At 37.9% G+C, this 22,832-nt stretch overlaps 1 long non-coding RNA gene across 1 annotated transcript in view; it reads right to left on the reverse strand.

The window, feature by feature from the left end:
• The window catches only part of LOC131767027 (uncharacterized), a 119,501-nt gene that overhangs the window by 17,434 nt on the left and 79,235 nt on the right, over nucleotides 1-22,832 (reverse strand). Inside the window, exon 2 of the long non-coding RNA XR_010835687.1 lies at nucleotides 18,857-18,924. This is a non-coding gene — a long non-coding RNA (uncharacterized lncRNA). The remainder of the gene's footprint in view (nucleotides 1-18,856; nucleotides 18,925-22,832) is intronic.

Genomic DNA, 22,832 nt, shown 5'->3' on the forward strand with positions numbered 1-22,832 from the left:
GAAAGAATGGAGAGGATGTGGTATCAGGACATAAAAATCACACAGTTATTGGACTTGGAAAACACAATGGTTCTGGAATCAGGTAGACATGGTTCAAGTTTTGGGTTTTGTTCTCTGGGTGACTTGGGCTGAGTTATTTTGCCCTTTCTAGACCAGTTTCCTTGTTTATAAGATGGTGATTATAGCTGGCTCATGGAAGCTGAAGCAAGGGTGACTTCAGTAAGGGAATATAGACGAACCTACTTCACACAGGGTTTAGTGCATGGGAAATGCTCAGAATTGTTAGTCCTTTTTCTTTCTTTTCTCCTCCACATGTGAGAAAACTATGTCATCAAGAAAGGTACCCGTTCTCTAGCAAAATCTTACCTTGATACAGCCTTTTATTGGAAATCTTTCTAGGGTGACTATTTTGCTCTGTTCTATGTTGCGTGATGGCAGGGGCTTATGAACAATTAAACAAGTCAAGTGTTATTGACAAATGCATTGGTATATGGCAGGAGAGAAGAATGGAAGAGATGGAGGAAAGCTCAGAGAGAGGGAAATGGAAAAATAGGGAAATGAAAAGAAAAAGCATGAGTTTAGAGGGTGCATAGATTTTGTCACCTAGATGCTTTCTTCACTTCTATCATAAATTTATACAAGAAGAGGATTTGCTTTTGGGAAGATTGAAAATTTGCAAGGGTGCAAGTTTCTAGCAACGTGCAAAGAAAAATATTCTTTTAGTGCAACTGTTTTATGGCCTAACCCAGATGGAGCATATGTTTACATTTGAAGGATTATTTCCAGCATTTATTTATCACTCCAGTAAAATGTTAATTCCATATAAATTTTCCAGTTTTACATTTCAGATCAGTAATTTAAACCTTGTGGCAAAATGGTGAAATTACCAGAGTGACTACATTAATCTTTTATTCCAGTGATTAACTGCAGCTTTCTTTTGGTGACTTTCACTGGACTCTTTGTCACTCTCTGCTTACTCTCTGTCCTGTGTAGCCTTGAACTTTCCTGACTATATTGGTTGTTCACCCATGGGCTAGCAAACTGAGTCACTCATGGGAAAGAAAGTGAGGTGGTAACCTCCTAGGAAAGCTGTTGAAGCTATTCCCCTCTCCAAAGCGGACTCCTGACATTATGTAAGCTGACAAATAAGTGGCTTACTAGAATATTTCTTTTTAAAATTTATTTATTTATTTATGGCTGTGTTGGGTCTTCGTTTCTGTGCGAGGGCTTTCTCCAGCTGCGTCGAGCGGGGGCTACTCTTCATCGCGGTGCGCGGGCCTCTCACTATCGCGGCCTCTCTTGTTGCAGAGCACAGGCTCCAGATGCGCAGGCTCAGTAGTTGTGGGTCATGGGCCTAGTTGCTCCGCGCATGTGGGATCCTCCCAGACCAGGGCTCGAACCCGTGTCCCCTGCATTGGCAGGCAGATTCTCTACCACTGCGCCACCAGGGAAGCCCTAGAATATTTCTTTATAACCCAGAACATAAATGAAGGCCATACTTTTTTTCATTAATATTAATGAGTAATAGTGAGCATGCACTGAGTACTATGTTAGGTGCTAGCAATGTGATGAGGAGCAGCAACAGTAGCATTAATAGTAACAGCTAAGTTTTCTGAGTATTCTCTTTGTGCCAGGTACTCTTCTGAGCACTTTACATGTTTGAGCTCACTCATTCTCGCAAAAGCTCTATGTCATTGGTGCAACTATTATCATCACAAGTCTACAAATAAGGAAACTGGGGCATAGAGCATTTAGATACCTTGTCCAAGGGTAGACAACTGAATCTGAACCCTGTTCCTCTGGTTCCAGGACTCACAGTCTGCTACATTTTTGAATATTCTTTTAAAAAAAATTTTTAATTGAAATATAGTGGATTTACAGTATTATATTAGCTTTGGGTGTATAACAGTGATTCAAAATTTTTATAGATTGTATTCCATTTAAAGTTATTAGAAAATATTGGCTGTATTCCCTGTGCTATACAATACAGCCTTGTAGCTTATGTATTTTACACATAGTAATTTGTACCTGTTAATCCCCTACCCATATCTTGCCCCTCTCCCCTCGCTCTCCCCACTGGTAACCCCTAGTTTGTTCTCTATAATATTCAGATCTTCTTAAAGAGCAACCAGAATGTGAGGACCAGAGTGTGTGGTCTAATAGTAGACATGAGGTGGCTAGTTTGCAATGGAACAGTGTTCTCTATGTCCTAAAGAATGAATAAAACATGGAAAAATATATCCGAACTCAAATTGGGTTTTCTCAGCTCAAAGACAAGGCCAGATCTAGAAACAGTGTGAAGGTGTTTTCAAGATAGTCTTCTCCTCCCTGCAAGGCCTTTCCAACCAGCTCTGGCCTCCTTGGACATAAAGGTCTAGAAATTATTCTTCCTTCCTCCCCTTTTCCTTATCCCCATCACATGTCTTTCTGTTACTGAATACTTATTCTTTGAATAGTTTTTACTTAATTCTTGTGAGAGAGATTGGAGACACAAATTCACACAGGTGTTGAGGATTAATCATCATTCCATGGTCTTTCCCTAAAGTAATGAATCGTATTTCTTCCCACTTAAACTACTAAATAGTTCTCTAACTGTTCTTCCAGGCTTCAGTCGCTGCTCCTTTATTTTGGACACAGCCGAAAGGCTAAGCTTTTCCAATGCTGCTTTGAGTGACTTTCCTATTCCAAAATCTATGGCTGCCCACTTACAATAGAAAAAAATTCAAATTCCTTAAACCAGCATTTGATACTCTCAACATCTGCGTCAGTCTTCCTTTTGGATGTGTTTTCTGCCGTGACTTCACACCTGTTTTACTGTTTCTTTTTTCTTTTTTTTTTTTTTTTTTGCGGTGCATGGGCCTCTCACTGCTGTGGCCTCTCCCGTTGCGGAGCACAGGCTCTGGACCCACAGGCTCAGCGGCCATAGCTCACGGGCCCAGCCGCTCCGCGGCATGTGGGATCTTCCCGGACCAGGGCACGAACCCGTGTCCCCTGCATCGGCAGGTGGACTCTCAACCACTGCGCCACCAGGGAAGTCCTGTTTTACTGTTCTTATGCACATCCACGTGCTCCAGCCTCCTCACTGTTTCATATACTCTTCCCTAAACCTGGAGTCTTCTGCTCATCTTTTCACTCATTTACATTTTTTGAGCCTTTGCTTCAGGCCACTCATATTCTAGGCCCTGGGAATACAGCATTAATCAAGTGGGACAAGATATCTACTTCCAAGGAGGTTTTATTCTAATCAGTGAAAAGAGTAAATAAATAAACCCAACAATTTCACAGAGTGATAAGTGCTCTGAAGACAATAAAACAGAGCGATGTGATAGAAAGTGAGTAGGATGTGTCATTTCACTGAGTGTTCAAGGAAGGATATTTCTGAGTGGCTGATGGTTGATCTCAAACTAAATATCAAGAAGGAGCCAGCCACGTGAAGATCAGAGAGTTCCAGGGAGAGAGCTCAGCAAGTACCCCCAATATTCAAATATTATCCACTTTTGAAGGCCTAGTTCAGATGCAGCCTCAGCCTCAAACTTTTTCTTATCTTCCCACCTGAATTTCAGCCCATAATACTTTATCTTCTTTGCAGTGCTTACTACTTTATATCTTGGATGTTAGCTATTTATGCACAAGTCTTTCTACCCTATTAGAATTTCCAATTCTTAAAAATCTGCTCTTCTTTTTACCACCTCCTTTACTTCATGCAATATTAATCCAGACACTCACATTTTTTTTTAACATCTTTATTTGAGTATAACTGTTTTACAATAGTGTGTTAGTTTCTCCTTTACAACAAAGTGAATCAGTTATACATATACATATGTTCCCATAACTCTTTCCTCTTGTGTCATCCTCCCTCCCACCCTCCCTATCCCACCCCTCTAGGTGGTCACAAAGCACAGAGGTGAACTCCCTGTGCTATGCTGCAGCTTCCCACTAGCTATCTAATTTACATTTGATAGTGTGTATATGTCCCTGCCACTCTCTCACATCGTCACCGCTTACCCTTCCCCCTCCCCATATCCTCAAGTCCATGCTCTAGTAGGTCTGTGTTTTATTCCCATCCTACCACTAATCTCTTCATGACATTTTTTTTTTTTTAGATTCCATATATGTGTTAGCATACGGTATTTGTTTTTATCCTTCTGACTTACTTCACTCTGTATGACAGACTCCAGGTCTATCCACCTCATTACAAATAACTCAGTTTCATTTCTTTTTATGGCTGAGTAATATTCCATTGTATATATGTGCCACATCTTCCTTATCCATTCATCTGTTGATGGACACATAGGTTGCTTCCATGTCCTGGCTATCGTAAATAGAGCTGCAATAAACATTTTGGTACATAACTCTTTGAATTATGGTTTTCTCAGGGTATATGCCCAGTAGTGGGATTGCTGGGTCATATGGTAGTTCTATTTGTAACTTTTTAAGGAACCTTCATACTGTTCTCCATAGTGGCTGTATCATTTTACATTCCCACCAACAGTGCAAGAGTGTTCCCTTTTCTCCACACCCTCTCCAGCATTTATTGTTTCTAGAGTTTTTTATGATGGCCAATCTGACCAGTGTGAGATGATATCTCATTGTAGTTTTGATTTGCATTTCTCTAATGATTAATGATGTTGAGCATTCTTTCATGTGTTTGTTGGCAATCTGTATATCTTCTTTGGAGAAATGTCTACTTAGTTCTTCTACCCATTTTTGGATTGGGTTGTTTGCTTTTTTTGTTATTGAGCTGCATGAGTTGCTTATAAATTTTGGATATTAATCCTTTGTCAGTTGCTTCATTTGCAAATATTTTCTCCCATTCTGAGGGTTGTCTTTTGGTCTTGTTTATGGTATCCTTTGCTGTGCAAAAGCTTTTAAGTTTCATTAGATCCCATTTGTTTATTTTTGTTTTTATTTCCATTTCTCTAGGAGATGGGTCAAAAAGGATCTTGCTGTGATTTATGTCATAGAGTGTTCTGCCTATGGTTTCCTCTAAGAGTTTGATAGTGTCTGGCCTTACATTTAGGTCTTTAACCCATTTTGAGTTTATTTTTGTGTATGGTGTTAGGGAGTGTTCTAATTTCATACTTCTACAGGTAGCTGTCCAGTTTTCCCAGCACCACTTATTGAAGAGGCTGTCTTTTCTCCACTGTGTTTCCTTCCCTCCTTTATCAAAGATAAGGTGACCATATGTGTGTGGGTTTATCTCTGGGCTTTCTGTCCTGTTCCATTGATGTATATTTCTGTTTTTGTGCCAGTACCATACTGTCTTGATTATTGTGGCCTTGTAGTATAGTCTGAAGTCAGGGAGCCTAATTCCTCCAGCTCCATTTCTCGTTCTCAAGATTGCTTTGGCTATTCGGGGTCTTTTGTGTTTCCATACAAATTGTGAAATTCTTTGTTCTAGTTCTGTAAAAAATGCCAGTGGTAATTTGATAGGGATTGCATTGAATCTGTAGATTGCTTTGGGTAATAGAGTCATTTTCACAATGTTGATTCTTCCAATCCAAGAACATGGTATATTTCTCCACCTATTTGTATCATCTTTAATTTCTTTCATCAGTGTTTTATAGTTTTCTGCATACAAGTCTTTTATCTCCTTAGGTAAGTTTATTCCTAGATATTTTATTCTTTTTGTTGCAATGGTAAATGGGAGTGTTTTCTTAATTTCACTCTCAGATTTTTCATCATTAGTGTATAAGAATGCAAGAGATTTCTGTGCATTAATTTTGTATCCTGCAACTTTCCCAAATTCATTGATTAGCTCTAGTAGTTTTCTGGTAGCATCCTTAGGATTCTCTATGTATAGTATCATGTCATCTGCAAACAGTGACAGCTTTACTTCTTCTTTTCCTATTTGGATTCGTTTTATTTCTTTATTTTCTCTGATTGCTGTGCTAGAACTTCCAAAACTAGGTTGAATAAGAGTGGTAAGAGTGGGCAACCCTGTCTTGGTCCTGATCTTAGTGGAAATGGTTTCAGTTTTTCACCATTGAGAACAATGCTGGCTGTGGGTTTGTCATATATGGCCTTTATTATATTGAGGAAAGTTCTGTCTATGCCTATTTTCTGCAGGGTTTTTATCATAAATGAGTGTTGAATTTTGTCAAAAGCATTCTCTGCATCTATTGAGACGATCATATGGTTTTTCTCCTTCAGTTTGTTGATATGGTGTATCACGTTGATTGATTTGCGTATATTCTCCTTCAGTTTGTTGATATGGTGTATCACGTTGATTGATTTGCGTATATTGAAGAATCCTTGGATTCCTGGAATAAACCCCACTTGATCATGGTGTATGATCCTTTTAATGTGCTGTTGGATTCTGTTTGCTAGTATTTTGTTGAGGATTTTTGCATCTATGTTCATCAGTGATATTGGCCTATAGTTCTCTTTCTTTGTGACGTCTTTGTCTGGTTTTGGTATCAGGGTGATGGTGGCCTCATAGAATGAGTTTGGGAGTTTTCCTCCCTCTGCTATCTTTTGGAAGAGTTAGAGAAGGATAGGTGTTAGCTGTTCTCTAAATGTTGGATAGAATTCGCCTGTGAAGCCATCTGGTCCTGGGATTTTGTTTGTTTGAAGATTTTTAATCACAGTTTCAATTTCAGTGCTTGTGATTGGTCTGTTCATATTTTCTATTTCTTCCTGGTTCAGTCTTGGCAGGTTGTGCATTTCTAAGAATTTGTCCATTTCTTCCAGGTTGTCCATTTTATTGGCATAGAGTTGCTTGTAGTAATCTCTAATAATCTTCTGTATTTCTGCAGAGTCAGTTGTTACATCTCCTTTTTCATTTCTAATTCTATTGATTTGAGTCTTCTCCCTTTTTTTCTTGATGAGTCTGGCTAATGGTTTATCAATTTTATTTATCTTCTCAAAGAACCAGCTTTTAGTTTTATTGATCTTTGCTACTGTTTCCTTCATTTCTTTTTCATTTATTTCTGATCTGATCTTTATGATTTCTTTCCTTCTGCTAAATTTGGGGTTTTTTTGTTCTTCCTTCGCTAATTGCTTTAGGTGCAAAGTTAGGTGGTTTATTCGAGATGCTTCCTGTTTCTTAAGGTATGATTGTATTGCTATAAACTTCCCTCTTAGGACTGCTTTTGCTGTATCCCATAGGTTTTGGGTCGTCGTGTCTCCATTGTCATTTGTTTCTAAGTACTTTTTGATTTCCTCTTTGATTTCTTCAGTGATCACTTCGTTATTAAGTAGTGTATTGTTTAGCCTCCGTGTGTTTGTATTTTTTACAGATCTTTTCCTGTAATTGATATCTAGTCTCATAGCATTGTGGTCAGAAAAGATACTTGATACGATTTCAATTTTCTTAAATTTGCCAAGGCTAGATTTGTGACCCAAGACATGATCTATCCTGGAGAATGTTCCATGAGCACTTGAGAAAAATGTGTATTCTGTTGTTTTTGGATGGAATGTCCTGTAAATATCAAGTAAATTCATCTTGTATAATGTATCACTTAAAGCTTGTGTTTCCTTATTTATTTTCATTTCGGATGATCTGTCCATTGGTGACAGTGGAGTGTTAAAGTCCCCTCCTATGATTGTGTTACTGTCGATTTCCCCTTTTATGGCTGTTAGTATTTGCCTTATGTATTGAGGTGCGCCTATGTTGGGTGCATAAATATTTACAATTGTTATATCTTCTTCATGGATCGATCCCTTGATCATTATGTAGTGTCCTTCTTTGTCTCTTGTAATAGTTTTTATTTTAAAGTCTATTTTGTCTGATATGAGAATTGCTACTCCAGCTTTCTTCTGATTTCCATTTGCATGGAATATCTTTTTCCATCCTCTCACTTTGAGCCTGTAAGTGTCCCTAGGTCTGAAGTGGGTCTCTTGTAGACAGCATATATATGGGTCTTGTTTTTGTATCCATTCAGCCAGTCTGTGTCTTTTGGTGGGAGCATTTAATCCATTTACATTTAAGGTAATTATTGATATGTATGTTCCTATTACCATTTACTTAATTGTTTTGGGTTGTTCTTGTAGGTCTTTTCCTTCTCTTATGTTTCTTGCTTAGAGAAGTTCCTTTAGCATTCGCTGTAAAGCTGGTTTGGTGGTGCTGAACTCTCTCAGCTTTTGCTTGTCTGTAAAGGTTTTAATTTCTCCATCAAATCTGAATGAGATCCTTGCTGTATAGAGTAATCTTGGTTGTAGGTTTTTTTCCTTCATCACTTTAAATATGTCCTGCCACTCCCTTCTGGCTTGTAGAGTTTCTGCTGAAAGATCAGATGTTAGCCTTATGGGGATTCCCTAGTGTGTTATTTGTTGTTTTCCCTTGCTGCTTTTAATATGTTTTCTTTGTATTTAATTTTTTGTGTGTGTGTTTTTATTTATTTTATTTTATTTTTTTTTAAACATCTTTATTGGAGTATAATTGTTTTACAATAGTTAGTTTTTCCTTTACAACAAAGTGAATCAGTTATACATGTACATATGTTCCCATATCTCTTCCCTCTTGCATCACCCTCTCTCCCACCCTCCCTATCCCACCCCTCTAGGTGGTCACAAAGCACAGAGGTGATCTCCCTGTGCTATGCGGCAGCTTCCCACTAGCTATCTAATTTACATTTGATAGTGTATATATGTCCCTGCCACTCGCTCACTTCATCACAGCCCACCCTTCCCCGCCCCCATATCCTCAAGTCCATGCTCTAGTAGGTCTGTGTTTTATTCCCGTCCTACCACTAATCTCTTCATGACATTTTTTCCCTTAGAGTCCATATATATGTGTTAGCATACGGTATTTGTTTTTCTCCTTCTGACTTACTTCACTCTGTATGACAGACTCCAGGTCCATCCACCTCATTATAAATAACTCAGTTTCATTTCTTTTTATGGCTGAGTAATATTCCATTGTATATATGTGCCACATCTTCCTTATCCATTCATCTGTTGATGGACACTTAGGTTGCTTCCATGTCCTGGCTATTGTAAATAGAGCTGCAATGAACATTTTGGTACATGACTCTTTGAATTATGGTTTTCTCAGGGTATATGCCCAGTAGTGGGATTGCTGGGTCGTATGGTAGTTCTATTTGTAGTTTTTTAAGGAACCTCCATACTGTTCTCCATAGCGGCTGCATCAATTTACATTCCCACCAGCAGTGCAAGAGGGTTCCCCTTTCTCCACACCCTCTCCAGCATTTATTGTTTCTAGAGTTTTTTATGATGGCCAATCTGACCAGTGTGAGATGATATCTCATTGTAGTTTTGATTTGCATTTCTCTAATGATTAATGATGTTGAGCATTCTTTCATGTGTTTGTTAGCAATCTGTATATCTTCTTTGGAGAAATGTCTATTTAGTTCTTCTGCCCATTTTTGGATTGGGTTGTTTGTTTCTTTGTTATTGAGCTGCATGAGTTGCTTATAAATTTTGGAGATTAATCCTTTGTCAGCTGCTTCATTTGCAAATATTTTCTCCCATTCTGAGGGTTGTCTTTTGGTCTTGTTTATGGTATCCTTTGCTGTGCAAAAGCTTTTAAGTTTCATTAGGTCCCATTTGTTTATTTTTGTTTTTATTTCCATTTCTCTAGGAGATGGGTCAAAAAGGATCTTGGTGTGATTTATGTCGTATAGTGTTCTGCCTATGTTTTCCTCTAAGAGTTTGATAGCGTCTGACCTTACATTTAGGTCTTTAACCCATTTTGAGTTTATTTTTGTGTGTGGTGTTAGGGATTGTTCTAATTTCATACTTTTACATGTAGCTGTTCAGTTTTCCCAGCACCACTTATTGAAGAGGCTGTCTTTTCTCCACTGTATATCCTTCCCTCCTTTATCAAAGATAAGGTGACCATATGTGTGTGGGTTTATCTCTGGGCTTTCTATCCTGTTCCATTGATGTATATTTCTGTTTTTGTGCCAGTACCATACTGTCTTGATTACTGTGGCCTTGTAGTATAGTCTGAAGTCAGGGAGCCTAATTCCTCCAGCTCCATTTCTCGTTCTCAAGATTGCTTTGGCTATTCGGGGTCTTTTGTGTTTCCATACAAATTGTGAAATTCTTTGTTCTAGTTCTGTAAAAAATGCCAGTGGTAATTTGATAGGGATTGCATTGAATCTGTAGATTGCTTTGGGTAATAGAGTCATTTTCACAATGTTGATTCTTCCAATCCAAGAACATGGTAATTTCTCCACCTATTTGTATCATCTTTAATTTCTTTCATCAGTGTCTTATAGTTTTCTGCATACAAGTCTTTTGTCTCCTTAGGTAAGTTTATTCCTAGATATTTTATTCTTTTTGTTGCAATGGTAAATGGGAGTGTTTTCTTAATTTCACTCTCAGATTTTTCATCATTAGTGTATAAGAATGCAAGAGATTTCTGTGCATTAATTTTGTATCCTGCAACTTTCCCAAATTCATTGATTAGCTCTAGTAGTTTTCTGGTAGCATCCTTAGGATTCTCTATGTATAGTATCATGTCATCTGCAAACAGTGACAGCTTTACTTCTTCTTTTCCTATTTGGATTCGTTTTATTTCTTTATTTTCTCTGATTGCTGTGGCTAGAACTTCCAAAACTAGGTTGAATAAGAGTGGTAAGAGTGGGCAACCTTGTCTTGTTCCTGATCTTAGTGGAAATGGTTTCAGTTTTTCACCATTGAGAACGATGCTAGCTGTGGGTTTGTCATATATGGCCTTTATTATGTTGAGGAAAGTTCCCTGTATGCCTACTTTCTGCAAAGTTTTTATCATAAATGAGTGTTGAATTTTGTTAAAAGCTTTCTCTGCATCTATTGAGATGATCATATGGTTTTTCTCCTTCAGTTTGTTGATATGGTGTATCACGTTGATTGATTTGCATATATTGAAGAATCCTTGCATTCCTGGGATAAACCCCACTTGATCATGGTGCATGATCCTTTTAATGTGCTGTTGGATTCTGTTTGCTAATATTTTGTTGAGGATTTTTGCATCTATGTTCATCAGTGATATTGGCCTATAGTTTTCTTTCTTTGTGATGTCTTTGTCTGGTTTTGGTATCAGGGTGATGGTGGCCTCATAGAATGAGTTTGGGAGTGTTCCTCCCTCTGCTATCTTTTGGAAGAGTTTGAGAAGGATAGGTGTTAGCTCTTCTCTAAATGTTTGATAGAATTCGCCTGTGAAGCCATCTGGTCCTGGGATTTTGTTTGTTTGAAGATTTTTAATCACAGTTTCAATTTCAGTGCTTGTGATTGGTCTGTTCATATTTTCTATTTCTTCCTGGTTCAGTCTTGGCAGGTTGTGCATTTCTAAGAATTTGTCCATTTCTTCCAGGTTGTCCATTTTATTGGCATACAGTTGCTTGTAGTAATCTCTAATAATCTTTTGTATTTCTGCAGTGTCAGTTGTTACATCTCCTTTTTCATTTCTAATTCTATTGATTTGAGTCTTCTCCCTTTTTTTCTTGATGAGTCTGGCTAATGGTTTATCAATTTTATTTATCTTCTCAAAGAACCAGCTTTTAGTTTTATTGATCTTTGCTATTGTTTCCTTCACTTCTTTTTCATTTATTTCTGATCTGATCTTTATGATTTCTTTCCTTCTGCTAAATTTGGGGTTTTTTTGTTCTTCTTTCTCTAATTGCTTTAAGTGCAAAGTTAGGTTGTTTATTCGAGATGTTTCCTGTTTCTTAAGGTATGATTGTATTGCTATAAACTTCCCTCTTAGAACTGCTTTTGCTGTATCCCATAGGTTTTGGGTCGTCGTGTCTCCATTGTCATTTGTTTCTAAGTATTTTTTGATTTCCTCTTTGATTTCTTCAGTGATCACTTCGTTATTAAGTAGTGTATTGTTTAGCCTCCATGTGTTTGTATTTTTTACAGATCTTTTCCTGTAATTGATATCTAGTCTCATAGCATTGTGGTCGGAAAAGATACTTGATACGATTTCAATTTTCTTAAATTTGCCAAGGCTAGATTTGTGACCCAATATATGATCAATCCTGGAGAATGTTCCATGAGCACTTGAGAAAAATGTGTATTCTGTTGTTTTTGGATGTATTGTCATATAAATATCAATTAAGTCCATCTTGTGTAATGTATCATTTAAAGCTTGTGTTTCCTTATTTATTTTCATTTTGGATGATCTGTCCATTGGTGAAAGTGGGGTGTTAAAGTCCCCGACTATAATTGTGTTACTGTTGATTTCCCCTTTTAAGGCTGTTAGTATTTGCCTTATGTATTGAGGTGCTCCTATGTTGGGTGCATAAATATTTACAATTGTTGTATCTTCTTCATGGATCGATCCCTTGATCATTATGTAGTGTCCTTCTTTGTCTCTTATAATAGTCTTTATTTTAAAGTCTATTTTGTCTGATATGAGAATTGCTACTCCAGCTTTCTTCTGATTTCCATTTGCATGGAATATCTTTTTCCATCCCCTCACTTTCAGTCTGTATGTGTCCCTAGGTTTGAAGTGGGTCTCTTGTAGACAGCATATATATGGGTCTTGTTTTTGTATCCATTCAGCCAGTCTGTGTCTTTTGGTGGGAGCATTTAATCCATTTACATTTAAGGTAATTATCGATATGTATGTTCCTGTTACCATTTACTTAATTGTTTCGGGTTGTTCTTGTAGGTCTTTTCCCTCTCTTGTGTTTCTTGCCTAGAGAAGTTCCTTTAGGATTTGTTGTAGAGCTGGTTTGGTGGTGCTGAACTCTCTCAGCTGTTGCTTGTCTGTAAAGGTTTTAATTTCTCCATCAAATCTGAATGAGATCCTTGCTGGGTAGAGTAATCTTGGTTGTAGGTTTTTTTCCTTCATCACTTTAAATATGCCCTGCCACTCCCTTCTGGCTTGTAGAGTTTCTGCTGAAAGATCAGATGTTAGCCTTATGGGGATTCCCTTGTGTGTTATTTGTTGTTTTTCCCTTGCTGCTTTTAATATGTTTTCTTTGTATTTAATTTTTGACAGTTTGATTATTATGTGTCTTGGTGTGTTTCTCTTTGGGTTTATCCTGTATGGGATTCTCTGTGCTTCCTGGACTTGATTGACTATTTCCTTTCCTATATTAGGGAAGTTTTCAACTATAATCTCTTCAAATATTTTCTCAGTCCCTTTCTTTTTCTCTTCTTCTTCTGGGACCCCTATGATTCGAATGTTGGTGCGTTTAATGTTGTCCCAGAGGTCTCTGAGACTGTCCTCAGTTCTTTTCATTCTTTTTTCTTTCTTCTGCTCTGCAGTAGTTATTTCCACTATTTTATCTTCCAGGTCACTTATCCGTCCTTCTGCCTCAGTTATTCTGCTACTGATCCCATCTAGAGTATTTTTCATTTCATTTATTGTGTTGCTCATCATTGCTTGCTTCCTCTTTATTTCTTCTAGGTCCTTGTTAACTGTTTCTTGCAATTTGTCTATTCTATTTCCAAGATTTTGAATCATCTTCACCATCATTATTCTGAATTCTCTTCAGGTAGACTGGCTATTACCTCTTCATTTGTTAGGTCTGGTGTGTTTTTATCTTGCTCCTTCATCTGCTGTGTGTTTTTCTGTCTTCTCATTTTGCTTATCTTACTGTGTTTGGGGTCTCCCTTTTGCAGGCTGCAGGTTTGTAGTTCTATCTATTTTTGGTGGCTGTCCCCAGTGGCTTAGGTTGGTTCAGTGGGTTGAGCTGGTTTCCTGGTTGGGGGGACCAGTGCCCCTGTTCTGGTGGATGAGGCTGGATCCCGTCTCCCTGGCGGGCAGGTCCACGTATGGTGGCATGTATGGGGATGTCGGTAGCCTTAGTATGATTCTAGGCAGCCTCTCTGCTAATGGATGGGGCTGTAGACCTGTCTCACTCTTGTTGGGTATAGGGTGTCCAGCACTGTTCGTTGCTGGTCCTTGAGTGAAGCTGGGTCTTGGTGTTGAGATGGAGATCTCTGGGAGATTTTCGCCGTTTGATATTACGTGGAGCTGAGAGGTCTCTTGTGGACCAGTGTCCTGAGGTTAGTTCTCCCACCTCAGAGACACAGCCTTGACACCTGGCTTGAGTGCCAAGAGCCTTTAATCCACACTGCCAGGTACGTGGGGAGTTTCTTGCCTTTTGCGAGGTCTGAGGTCTTCTGCCAGCGTTCGGTGGGTGTTCTATAGGAGAAGTTCCATGTGTAGATGTATTTCTGATGTATCTGTGAGGAGGAAGGTGATCCCCACATCTTACTCTTCCGCCATCTTCTCCTCAAACATTTCTTGAATAAGAGAATAAAGGAAGGAAGGAATGAACAAAGGAAAAATGGTGGAATTTTATTTCACTTGTGGAAGGAATGCAGAAGACAGACAGTAAGGTTACAGAGTCTTGGAGTGCCTCAAAAAGTGCCACAAAATCTGCGAACAAGACTGGTTCTTCTTAAAGGAGAATAGAATCCTCCAATTTCCATTTGGCCCATTTTGGAGGAAGTTCGAAATAAATTTTGAGTTTCCGATGAGTGTTTTAAGCTTCTGTCTTTCACAGGGTATGTTGCGTTGTTCTGATGGGGGCAGACTCCAAAGCCATAAGGAAATTCTCCAAAAATCCAGAACAGTCTGGATCCTGGGCATGCTTTGATGAATTTAATCATATACAGCTGGAGGTAATTGTAGCACCAGTTTCTTAGTAAAGTTGGTATTCAGTGAAAGTGACAAGCCTGACAACTTCATTAACAGCATTGACATTAAGCAACACTGACTGTGTCTTACAGTTAAATAGGAAAGGAAAAATTACAATTTTGGTACATTTTAATCAAACTCCACTGGTAGTCCGTGTCAGATCTGTCCTTGTCATTTTGTGTTCTGTTTTTTCAGCGTGCTCTTCCTTCAAGTGTTGCTGGGGAGATGTTCCTCTCCCAGCCCCCTCCCTGCATAGTAACCAAGGGAGGTTCAGGAGGAGATGCTGCATAGTGTTCACAATAGATTAGCTGTGAGCTCTCTCTCTCTCTGGCATGCCACCTACCACTCACAGTGTCCAACAGACAGTTGCTAACTTTCATCTATCCGTAGAATGCTCACAGCCAGGGACAGATGCCTTAACACAGTGTTTATTACCTTTCTAGAACCACTTCTGCCTTCAGATATTTTCCTGTAGGCTGAAATGCCTTTGTTCTTGACTGAGAAGGAATGCTGAATAGAGAATTAGTTTCACTTCCCCAATTAACCTAAGAGAATAAATGTGGAGAAATATAGCAGGAAATATTCTATAAGATGGAGGAATGACACACTTCGTGTGTCATGTTTTAGCAACAAATGCAGTTCAAAGTTAAAAAAAATAGTTGAATTTGATTCAAATGTCTGGTTGAAATCACATCTTTTTGAAGTGGTGCAAATATGTCTTTTAAAATACTATAAGGGATTTTTTTAGTGTTTCCATTTCCTATATTTACCTTATGTTTATGACAATAACACATTTAGTAAGAAATCACCATTTTGACATCTTTCTTTGGAAATGTCTTTATTTTATACATTTATTTCTTGTCAATGTTTTGAATAAGTTATCTCTTTGAATGAGTTCTCTAGGCTTGTGCTTGTGTGTGGTATTTAACAAGTAGCTCTTAAAGGGATGTTGTAAAATAATTTGACAACCAGACTTAATTTTTAAAGTTGCCCAATAAGATCTGTATAGAGTTTTAAGTTTTATTCTTCCTTGATTATCTCTGCAGCAACCCAACTTTTTTTTCCCCTCAACACAGCAGTAACCTCTGACATTGAGCCCTGTCTGCCAAATCACAGGCCCAAAATTGGTAGTAATGAATCCAGTTCTCAGGTGGAGTTGAGCTGTCACCAAATTTCCCTGAGACGGTGTCAGAAGGATAATGCCAATGTGTCCACAGTGACATAGCTGGGTCTGCACTCTTGGGATATGACACAGTTTTAAGAATGTCCATCAAAAGGACAGTGTTTGGCCTCCATCAGGTAAAGACATGCTTCTATATAAAATATAAATTGTATGTTCAAATAGAACACATGGGAAGAAAATGTCTGTGTGAAATCTTTTTATACCTTTGTGCATTTTTCCTCTTACCCTCTGAAGAGTTCCCATAGGGCCAGCACTAAGTTTCTCTTCATTAGAACCCAGATTTCAGTTTAAATTTTAATTAGAATAGATGACTAGAATACTTACCATTCTCTGTAGTTTCTGCATAAAGCTAATCGGCATCTAGAAGCATGTCCTATGTTTTCATAAGAAGATTAGGATCTTATTCCACAAAGATTTACTGCTATCCATAAAATTATTTTATATCCACCATACCACTATTTTTGTTGGGTGAATCATTTTTGGAAGAAAAATATTGTTTTTCCATTTATATAGTCACAAAACCCAGCAGAAAACTTGATTTTACATATCCCCAAAACTTTCATTTTTATAAGATCATAGCTTTACTAACACACATCCCATAAATCCCTGGACTTTCCCCCCAATATTTCAAGTGTAATTTTGAATATTGTAATAATTTCTGCAAACTAAAAGGAAATGTTAGCAAGCACCCAATAAATGCTATTCTATAACCCAGACTGGTTCCATGATTATAAATACAGATCTGAGTGATCATGTTTAATGACTATGAAATCAACACCTACATTTTTGCACTTTAGAGTTTACAAAACAATAGCACTTATTCAGTCATTCATGTAACAAGTAACTACTGACCTACTCTGGGTCAGGGACTGTTCTAGCTTGGGAGGGTAGGAGGCAGATTCAGCAGTAAATAGGACTGGCAAGGCCTGACCACACACTGCTTACATTTTCTCAACTCATTAGGAATACTACTGTCCGTATTTTACAGGCTGAAAGAGTTCAGGCTCAGAGGAGCTATGTAACTAGCCTAACATCATCACATAGCTGATGAGTGGCCAAGCTGTGACTTAACACCTATCGCATCTTCCCTCCAAGGTCAATGTATTAGATAACAGTAAAAATAAGTAAGAAATTCAAGGTTCTCTTTAAGACAGTTCTTTTTTCCTCTATGAGGTCTATAGAACAAATTTATCTTAAAATCACAACAAATACCAACAACAACTCAAGTGGAAAAGAAAATTAAAATAAAACATGGTTATTCTCTGGTACAACTAATGCTTCACTCCCTCTTAGCTAGTTTTATTCCTTCCAAAATGAAAATACCTTGGTCATCTCTTTTTATTAGAAAGATTATGCAGGCTGCTTGTTAGGGACTGAATGTGTCCCTCAAAATTCGTATGTTGAAGCCCTAACCCACAATGTGATAATATTTGGAGGTGTGGCCTTTGGGAGGAAGTTTGGTTTGGATGAGGTCATGAGAATGGACCCCCATGATGAGCTTAGTACCTTTATAAGAAGAGGAAGAGAGACCAGAGTTCAATCTCTCTCTCTTTCTCTCCCTCCCTCTCTCCATGTGATGACATAATAAGAAGGCAGGCATTGCCAAGCCAGGAAGAGGGCCCTCACCAAGAACCAAATCTGCTGGCACCTTGATCTTGGACTTCTTAACCTCCAGAACTATGAGAAATAAATGTCTGCTGTTTAAGCCACTCCGTCTATAGTATTTTGTTTTAGCAGCCCAAGTAGGCTAATACAGTTATAAAAGAGAAATCAAAATATTGAAAAGAATGATGAAAAAGTAAAAATAATACAGTTTCACCATCCAGAGATAACCATTATTGCTCTATCTCAGTACATATATATCCGTATATTTATTATAATTGTTAAAAATGATCAAACTGTATATGTTGTTCTATAATCCAAATGCATTCCATGTTAATAAATACAGATCCAGGTGTTCATTTTTAATGACTCTATAGCATTCCATTCTGAGTTTATATCATAATGTATTGAACAAATCTTTTAATGAGCATTCAACAGTTTCCGTTTTAACTAAAAAACACCTAAAATTAACACCCTTTCATAAAGATCTTCACATACTTGTCCATCTGTTGCTATTGTATAAATTCTTAGGGGTGAAATTGATTGGGTATAATGGTGGACACATTTTAATAATCATACATGTCTCAGTTTATAGCTCCTACCAACAGGGTATGGGGCACCCATCCCTCATGCTCTTACCTTTTTAATCTTTGACAATCTGATAAGCAGGGGAAAATATTATCTCAATGTAGTTCTTTTTACATTTCCTTCTTTTCCTGATAATAAATTAATATTTATACATTATAGAGAATTGAGAAAAGTATCTAAAATCATCAAAAATAAAACTCATTCAATAATGGTACATCCAAGAGGTAAACATTATCAACATTCTGCTATAGACCTTTACATTACATTATTTTTTAATGTTATAACTTTTTAAAATAAAATTGGGATTATACTGTAAACCTGCTTTTGTTTTCTTTTTTCAAACTAACCCTTTTAATTGAAAAAATTATGTACACAAAGATTAACAAATAATAATTCATTAATTTTTGCAAAGTAAACACATCTGTGTAACCATCATCCAGGTCAAAACCAGAAGCATGACCAGACCCTTCCCCCACCCACTGGAACTCTCCCTTGAACCCCCTATCAGTTAAGCAATCCCCTCACAAGTACCCACTGTTCTTACTTCTATTGCCATAGATTAATTCTGTCTGGTTGTGTGAAATCATATATTGTGTTCTTTCATTTCTGTTTTTTCACCCGACAAATATATACACATTGTTGCATGTAGCTAGTGGTAGTCTATTCATTTTGTTATATTCATAATTGTTATATAATTCATAATTGTTATATTGCTATATTATTACATCCTTATACCACTATTTATCTTTTCTACTGGTGATGGACATTTGGGTTGCTTCCTATTTAGGTATTATAAATAATATCAATACTACTATGACATTCCTTCATAAAGTCCCCTCCATCTTCCTTTTCTGGACCACCTGATTTCCAAGGCCTACTGTATAAGTTCATCCTGGAAATTCCATGTGTCCCTGTCCCCTGGGCTGAATTCTTACCTGGATTCCATAGCTTCCTCATTCTTGATTTAATCTCTTATTTTTATGGATACCTCTCCAGTAGCTTCCTGAAAAAGATGGATATGAAATATATTTTTTGAGAACTTACAAGTTGGAAATCATCTTCTCTTTGAATTATAATAATGTTGTTCCACGTTTTCTAGCCTACTGTGTTGCTAGTGTGAAGTCCAACTTCATTCTCATTCCTGATCCTCTTAATGTCCAGTGTTGGGAAACTCTATGATAATGTGCCATCCTGTATATTTTATCCCATTCTCTAAAATGGGCATTCAGTTGGCTCTTTCAATGATTATACATATGCTTTTCAATTCCTGGAAATTTTCATCATTATTTCTTTCCCTCCATTTCCCTCATTCTAGCACTATTGAAAAAAAAAAAATTGAAACTACCAGTTTGCATTTTGTGTTAATTCTTGGTAGACCTCTTGAACTTTGATTCATCTTTCTTTTTCTTCTTGGAAGATTTTCTTAACTTTACCTCCAACTTTTCTGTTGATTTTTTAAAATGTTGTGCTAATTTATTTTTAATGTCCAAGAGCTTTTTTTTTTTTTTTTGGTACGCGGGCTTCTCACTGCTGTGGCCTCTCCCGTTGCGGAGCACAGGCTCCGGACGCGCAGGCTCAGCGGCCATGGCTCACGGGCCCAGCCGCTCCGCGGCATGTGAGATACTCCCGAACTGAGGCACGAACCCGTGTCCCCTGCATCGTCAGGCGGACTCTCAACCACTGCGCCACCAGAGAAGCCCCCCAAGAGCTTTTAAAGTCCAAGATTTTCTATTTTTTTAAGCAGCCTCCTGTTTTTCTTTTATTTATTTAAGGAAATCATTTGCTTTTTATTTGTTTTTTTATTTTGCTATATGTTTTATTTCCTTTACTTCCCCTTTTAATCTGCTTCTTTGTTTTGATCTCTTTATGCAATTAGAGAATTTTCTCAAAAATCTGCAGATTTTTGGCAATCTGGTCATATTTTAAAATGAAGCACTAAAAAGCTATATATTCACAGGCAGGTTTGATAGTAGACTTCACTGAAAAGTTACTGGGAATGGTACTGGGTGACCCTCTAATGTCAAGGTCCATAGGTTTTTATTCTTGGGAGATTCTGTTTCCCCAAGAGGACTCCTTCATTATCTTTCCTGAAGTGTACAATCCTTATAACCAAGATTCTGAAGCAGAGCTTTGGAAGATGCTGCTCTTCTCACCATTGTGTGCATATGTGTATATAACTCTAGGACTCACAGGAGTCATTCCACTTCCCTAGTGATACTGGGCAAGTCATTAACCTTTCTGAATTTCAGTTTTCTTATCAATAAAATGAAATGACAATTCCTATTTCATAGGGTGTTATGAGAATGTAAGCAGATAATGTACATATAATATTGAACATATTGGCTGTATATATTCCAGTGAACGTTCTAACAGTTATCATTTTGTTAGTATTATTATTGTGTTATTATCATTATAATCAACTGCACAATAGCAAGAATCTTCTTGGATTTAATCTTACATCTCTGGAAAACAACTTGCTGTAATGGTAGAAATGGGAAAGAGTAAGAATTAAAATCATATTGTTCAGATTATATCACTATTTATCTTAAAAAGGCTCATCCAAGTCAGCACAGACACATTTGATAAAATCAGTGGATCCACTACGTCAGTTATTCGTAAAACCAGTAGTTTGCAAACATTTTCTATAAATGGCTAGATAGTAAATATCTTAGGATTTATGGGACAAACTCTCTATGTCCCATTTTATGCCACAGTACCATAAAGGCAGCCATGGATAACTCATAAACAAATGGACATGGCTGTGTTCCTAATAGAACTTTATTTAAAAAACAGGTGGTGGCCCAATTTGGTTTGAAGGCTATAGCTTACAGACCCTGCTTAAGAAAAATATCTTTTGTTGAAAATACTATAGCTGGGTTAATTAACACTATTTCTATAACTAACAAGCTCAAATTCTCAATGATGTAACACAATCACTGTATATTTCGTATACAGAATCTTGTAGGCAGCCTTCCCATGGTGCCTTGGGGATTCTGTCTCCTTCTATCTTGTGGCAATCCCACCTTTCAGGGTTCCTTGGAGACCCTTGCTGGATCCTTTTCATCCAGCAAGTCCTTGAGTAAAAGGAGAGAATGAAGAGGATCATGTGGAACTTCTCATGGCCAGGCCACACTTGAACCCACATATTAGGGGCCAGAACTAACTACAAAAGAGGCTGAGAAATATAACTTCCAGTAAAAGAGCCCAGGAAAGAAATGAGGATTGATGAGCATCTAGCCAATAGCTACCAAAAAAACAAAAAATAGAGAAAGAGAGAGAGAGTTACAAGTTAAAACAAATAAAAAGCCATTCAGCTTTTGCAGAATATTTTCCCTCCAAAAAATCTGGATCATCCTTCAGGGTTAGCTACATAATTTGTTGGACAGAGTATACAATGAAAATGTGAGGCCCCTTGAACAAAAGCCATGTAAAAAGCTTTTGCCTTCCTTCTGTCATTTCTGTAGAGCTGTCACAGTATTTTCTTAATTTGTATTTAACCTCTCATTCTCTTGGTCATGGGGATACTCACAAAGCAAGGGTGCTCATAGGCACGCAGGGCCCACCCATAATTAGCACATGGGACCTCTGTGGACCCTGACTCTCCCTGTATATGCACCGAAGCCCCCCAGTACCACCCCCAAGGTAGAGGGTCAGCAGCCAAGACCCAGTTTGGGGCAGATGAGCCTGCTGTAAGCCAAGACTCCAAGACCCAGCTCCTGCTCTGTTGTCATCAAGCTTCACTGACAAAACACAAATTCAAAGATAAAATTATTAAGAATTTCAAGATGGCAACCACAGAGCATTAAATGCCAAGAGTGGGGGCCCCATCTAAGGGTGGGGTCATATACAACTGCACTGGCCACATCCCATGAGGCCAGCTCTACTGTCCTTTCAGCTTGATGACTTGCTGAAGGGGAAAGGCCTAGAAGTCCCCACTTCAAGAATTTTACTAAGAAGTCAAACTCAGAGCCTCTACCTGCTCCTGCCCAGCTTTTTCCAACCTTCTTCTCCAGAAAAAACATTACATCAAGCTGCTGTAGAAACTTGACCAAGATTGAATTGGCCTTTAACAAGACAACCCTTAGCTCTGGATTGTCTAAATTATTGTATGGAGGGACTTCCTTGGCGGTCCAGTGGTTAAGACTTCGCCTTCCAATGCAGGGGGTGAGGGTTCGATCCTTGGTCGGGGAGCTAAGATCTCACATGCTTCGTGGCCAAAAAAACCAAAAAAAACATAATAATATAAGTAATATTGTAACAAATTCAATAAAGACTTTAAAAATGGTCCACATCAAACAAGTCTTTAAAAAAATAAATTATTTCATGGTAAGGAAATGCTAATGGACTCAGCACTCCAACATTAAATCATTCTACTATTTTTCATATATAACATTTATTCCCATTTTAAAAGTCATGCAGGTGGACTTCAGGAAGTTAACGACCCATTCATTATTTATTCTGTGCTAATAACACTGTGAAAGACACCACAGAGTCAGGGTGGAGAGTTCTGACTGACTGATATCCAATCCTATTTCCTGGATTAGCTTTATGGCCTTATGCAAGATGCTGCATTTCTATGAGCCCCCGTTTCATCATCTGTAATACTGGTTTGATAATATCCACCTCACAGTATTGTAGTGAGATGACAAGGAGATAACATGTGTACAGATCCTGGCACATAGTAATAAGCATTCAAAACATGGAAACCATTATTGCTATGAATTGGTGATAATGCCAGTCATTATTCAGAGGTGGGGGGGGAAGTCTTCCGACACAGCCCCTAAACTGCAAGATTATGAGTTTAGAGGGAGAAGGAGTTCTAAACGAAAACTGCAAAGCCAGGCAGTTAAATACATAAAGCCACAATAACAGGACATAACGTGCATTATAAGAGTAGTAATGGTGCTGTAG

The sequence above is a fragment of the Kogia breviceps genome, chromosome 12 (assembly GCF_026419965.1).
Source record: "Kogia breviceps isolate mKogBre1 chromosome 12, mKogBre1 haplotype 1, whole genome shotgun sequence".
NCBI classification, from domain to species: Eukaryota; Metazoa; Chordata; class Mammalia; order Artiodactyla; family Physeteridae; genus Kogia; species Kogia breviceps.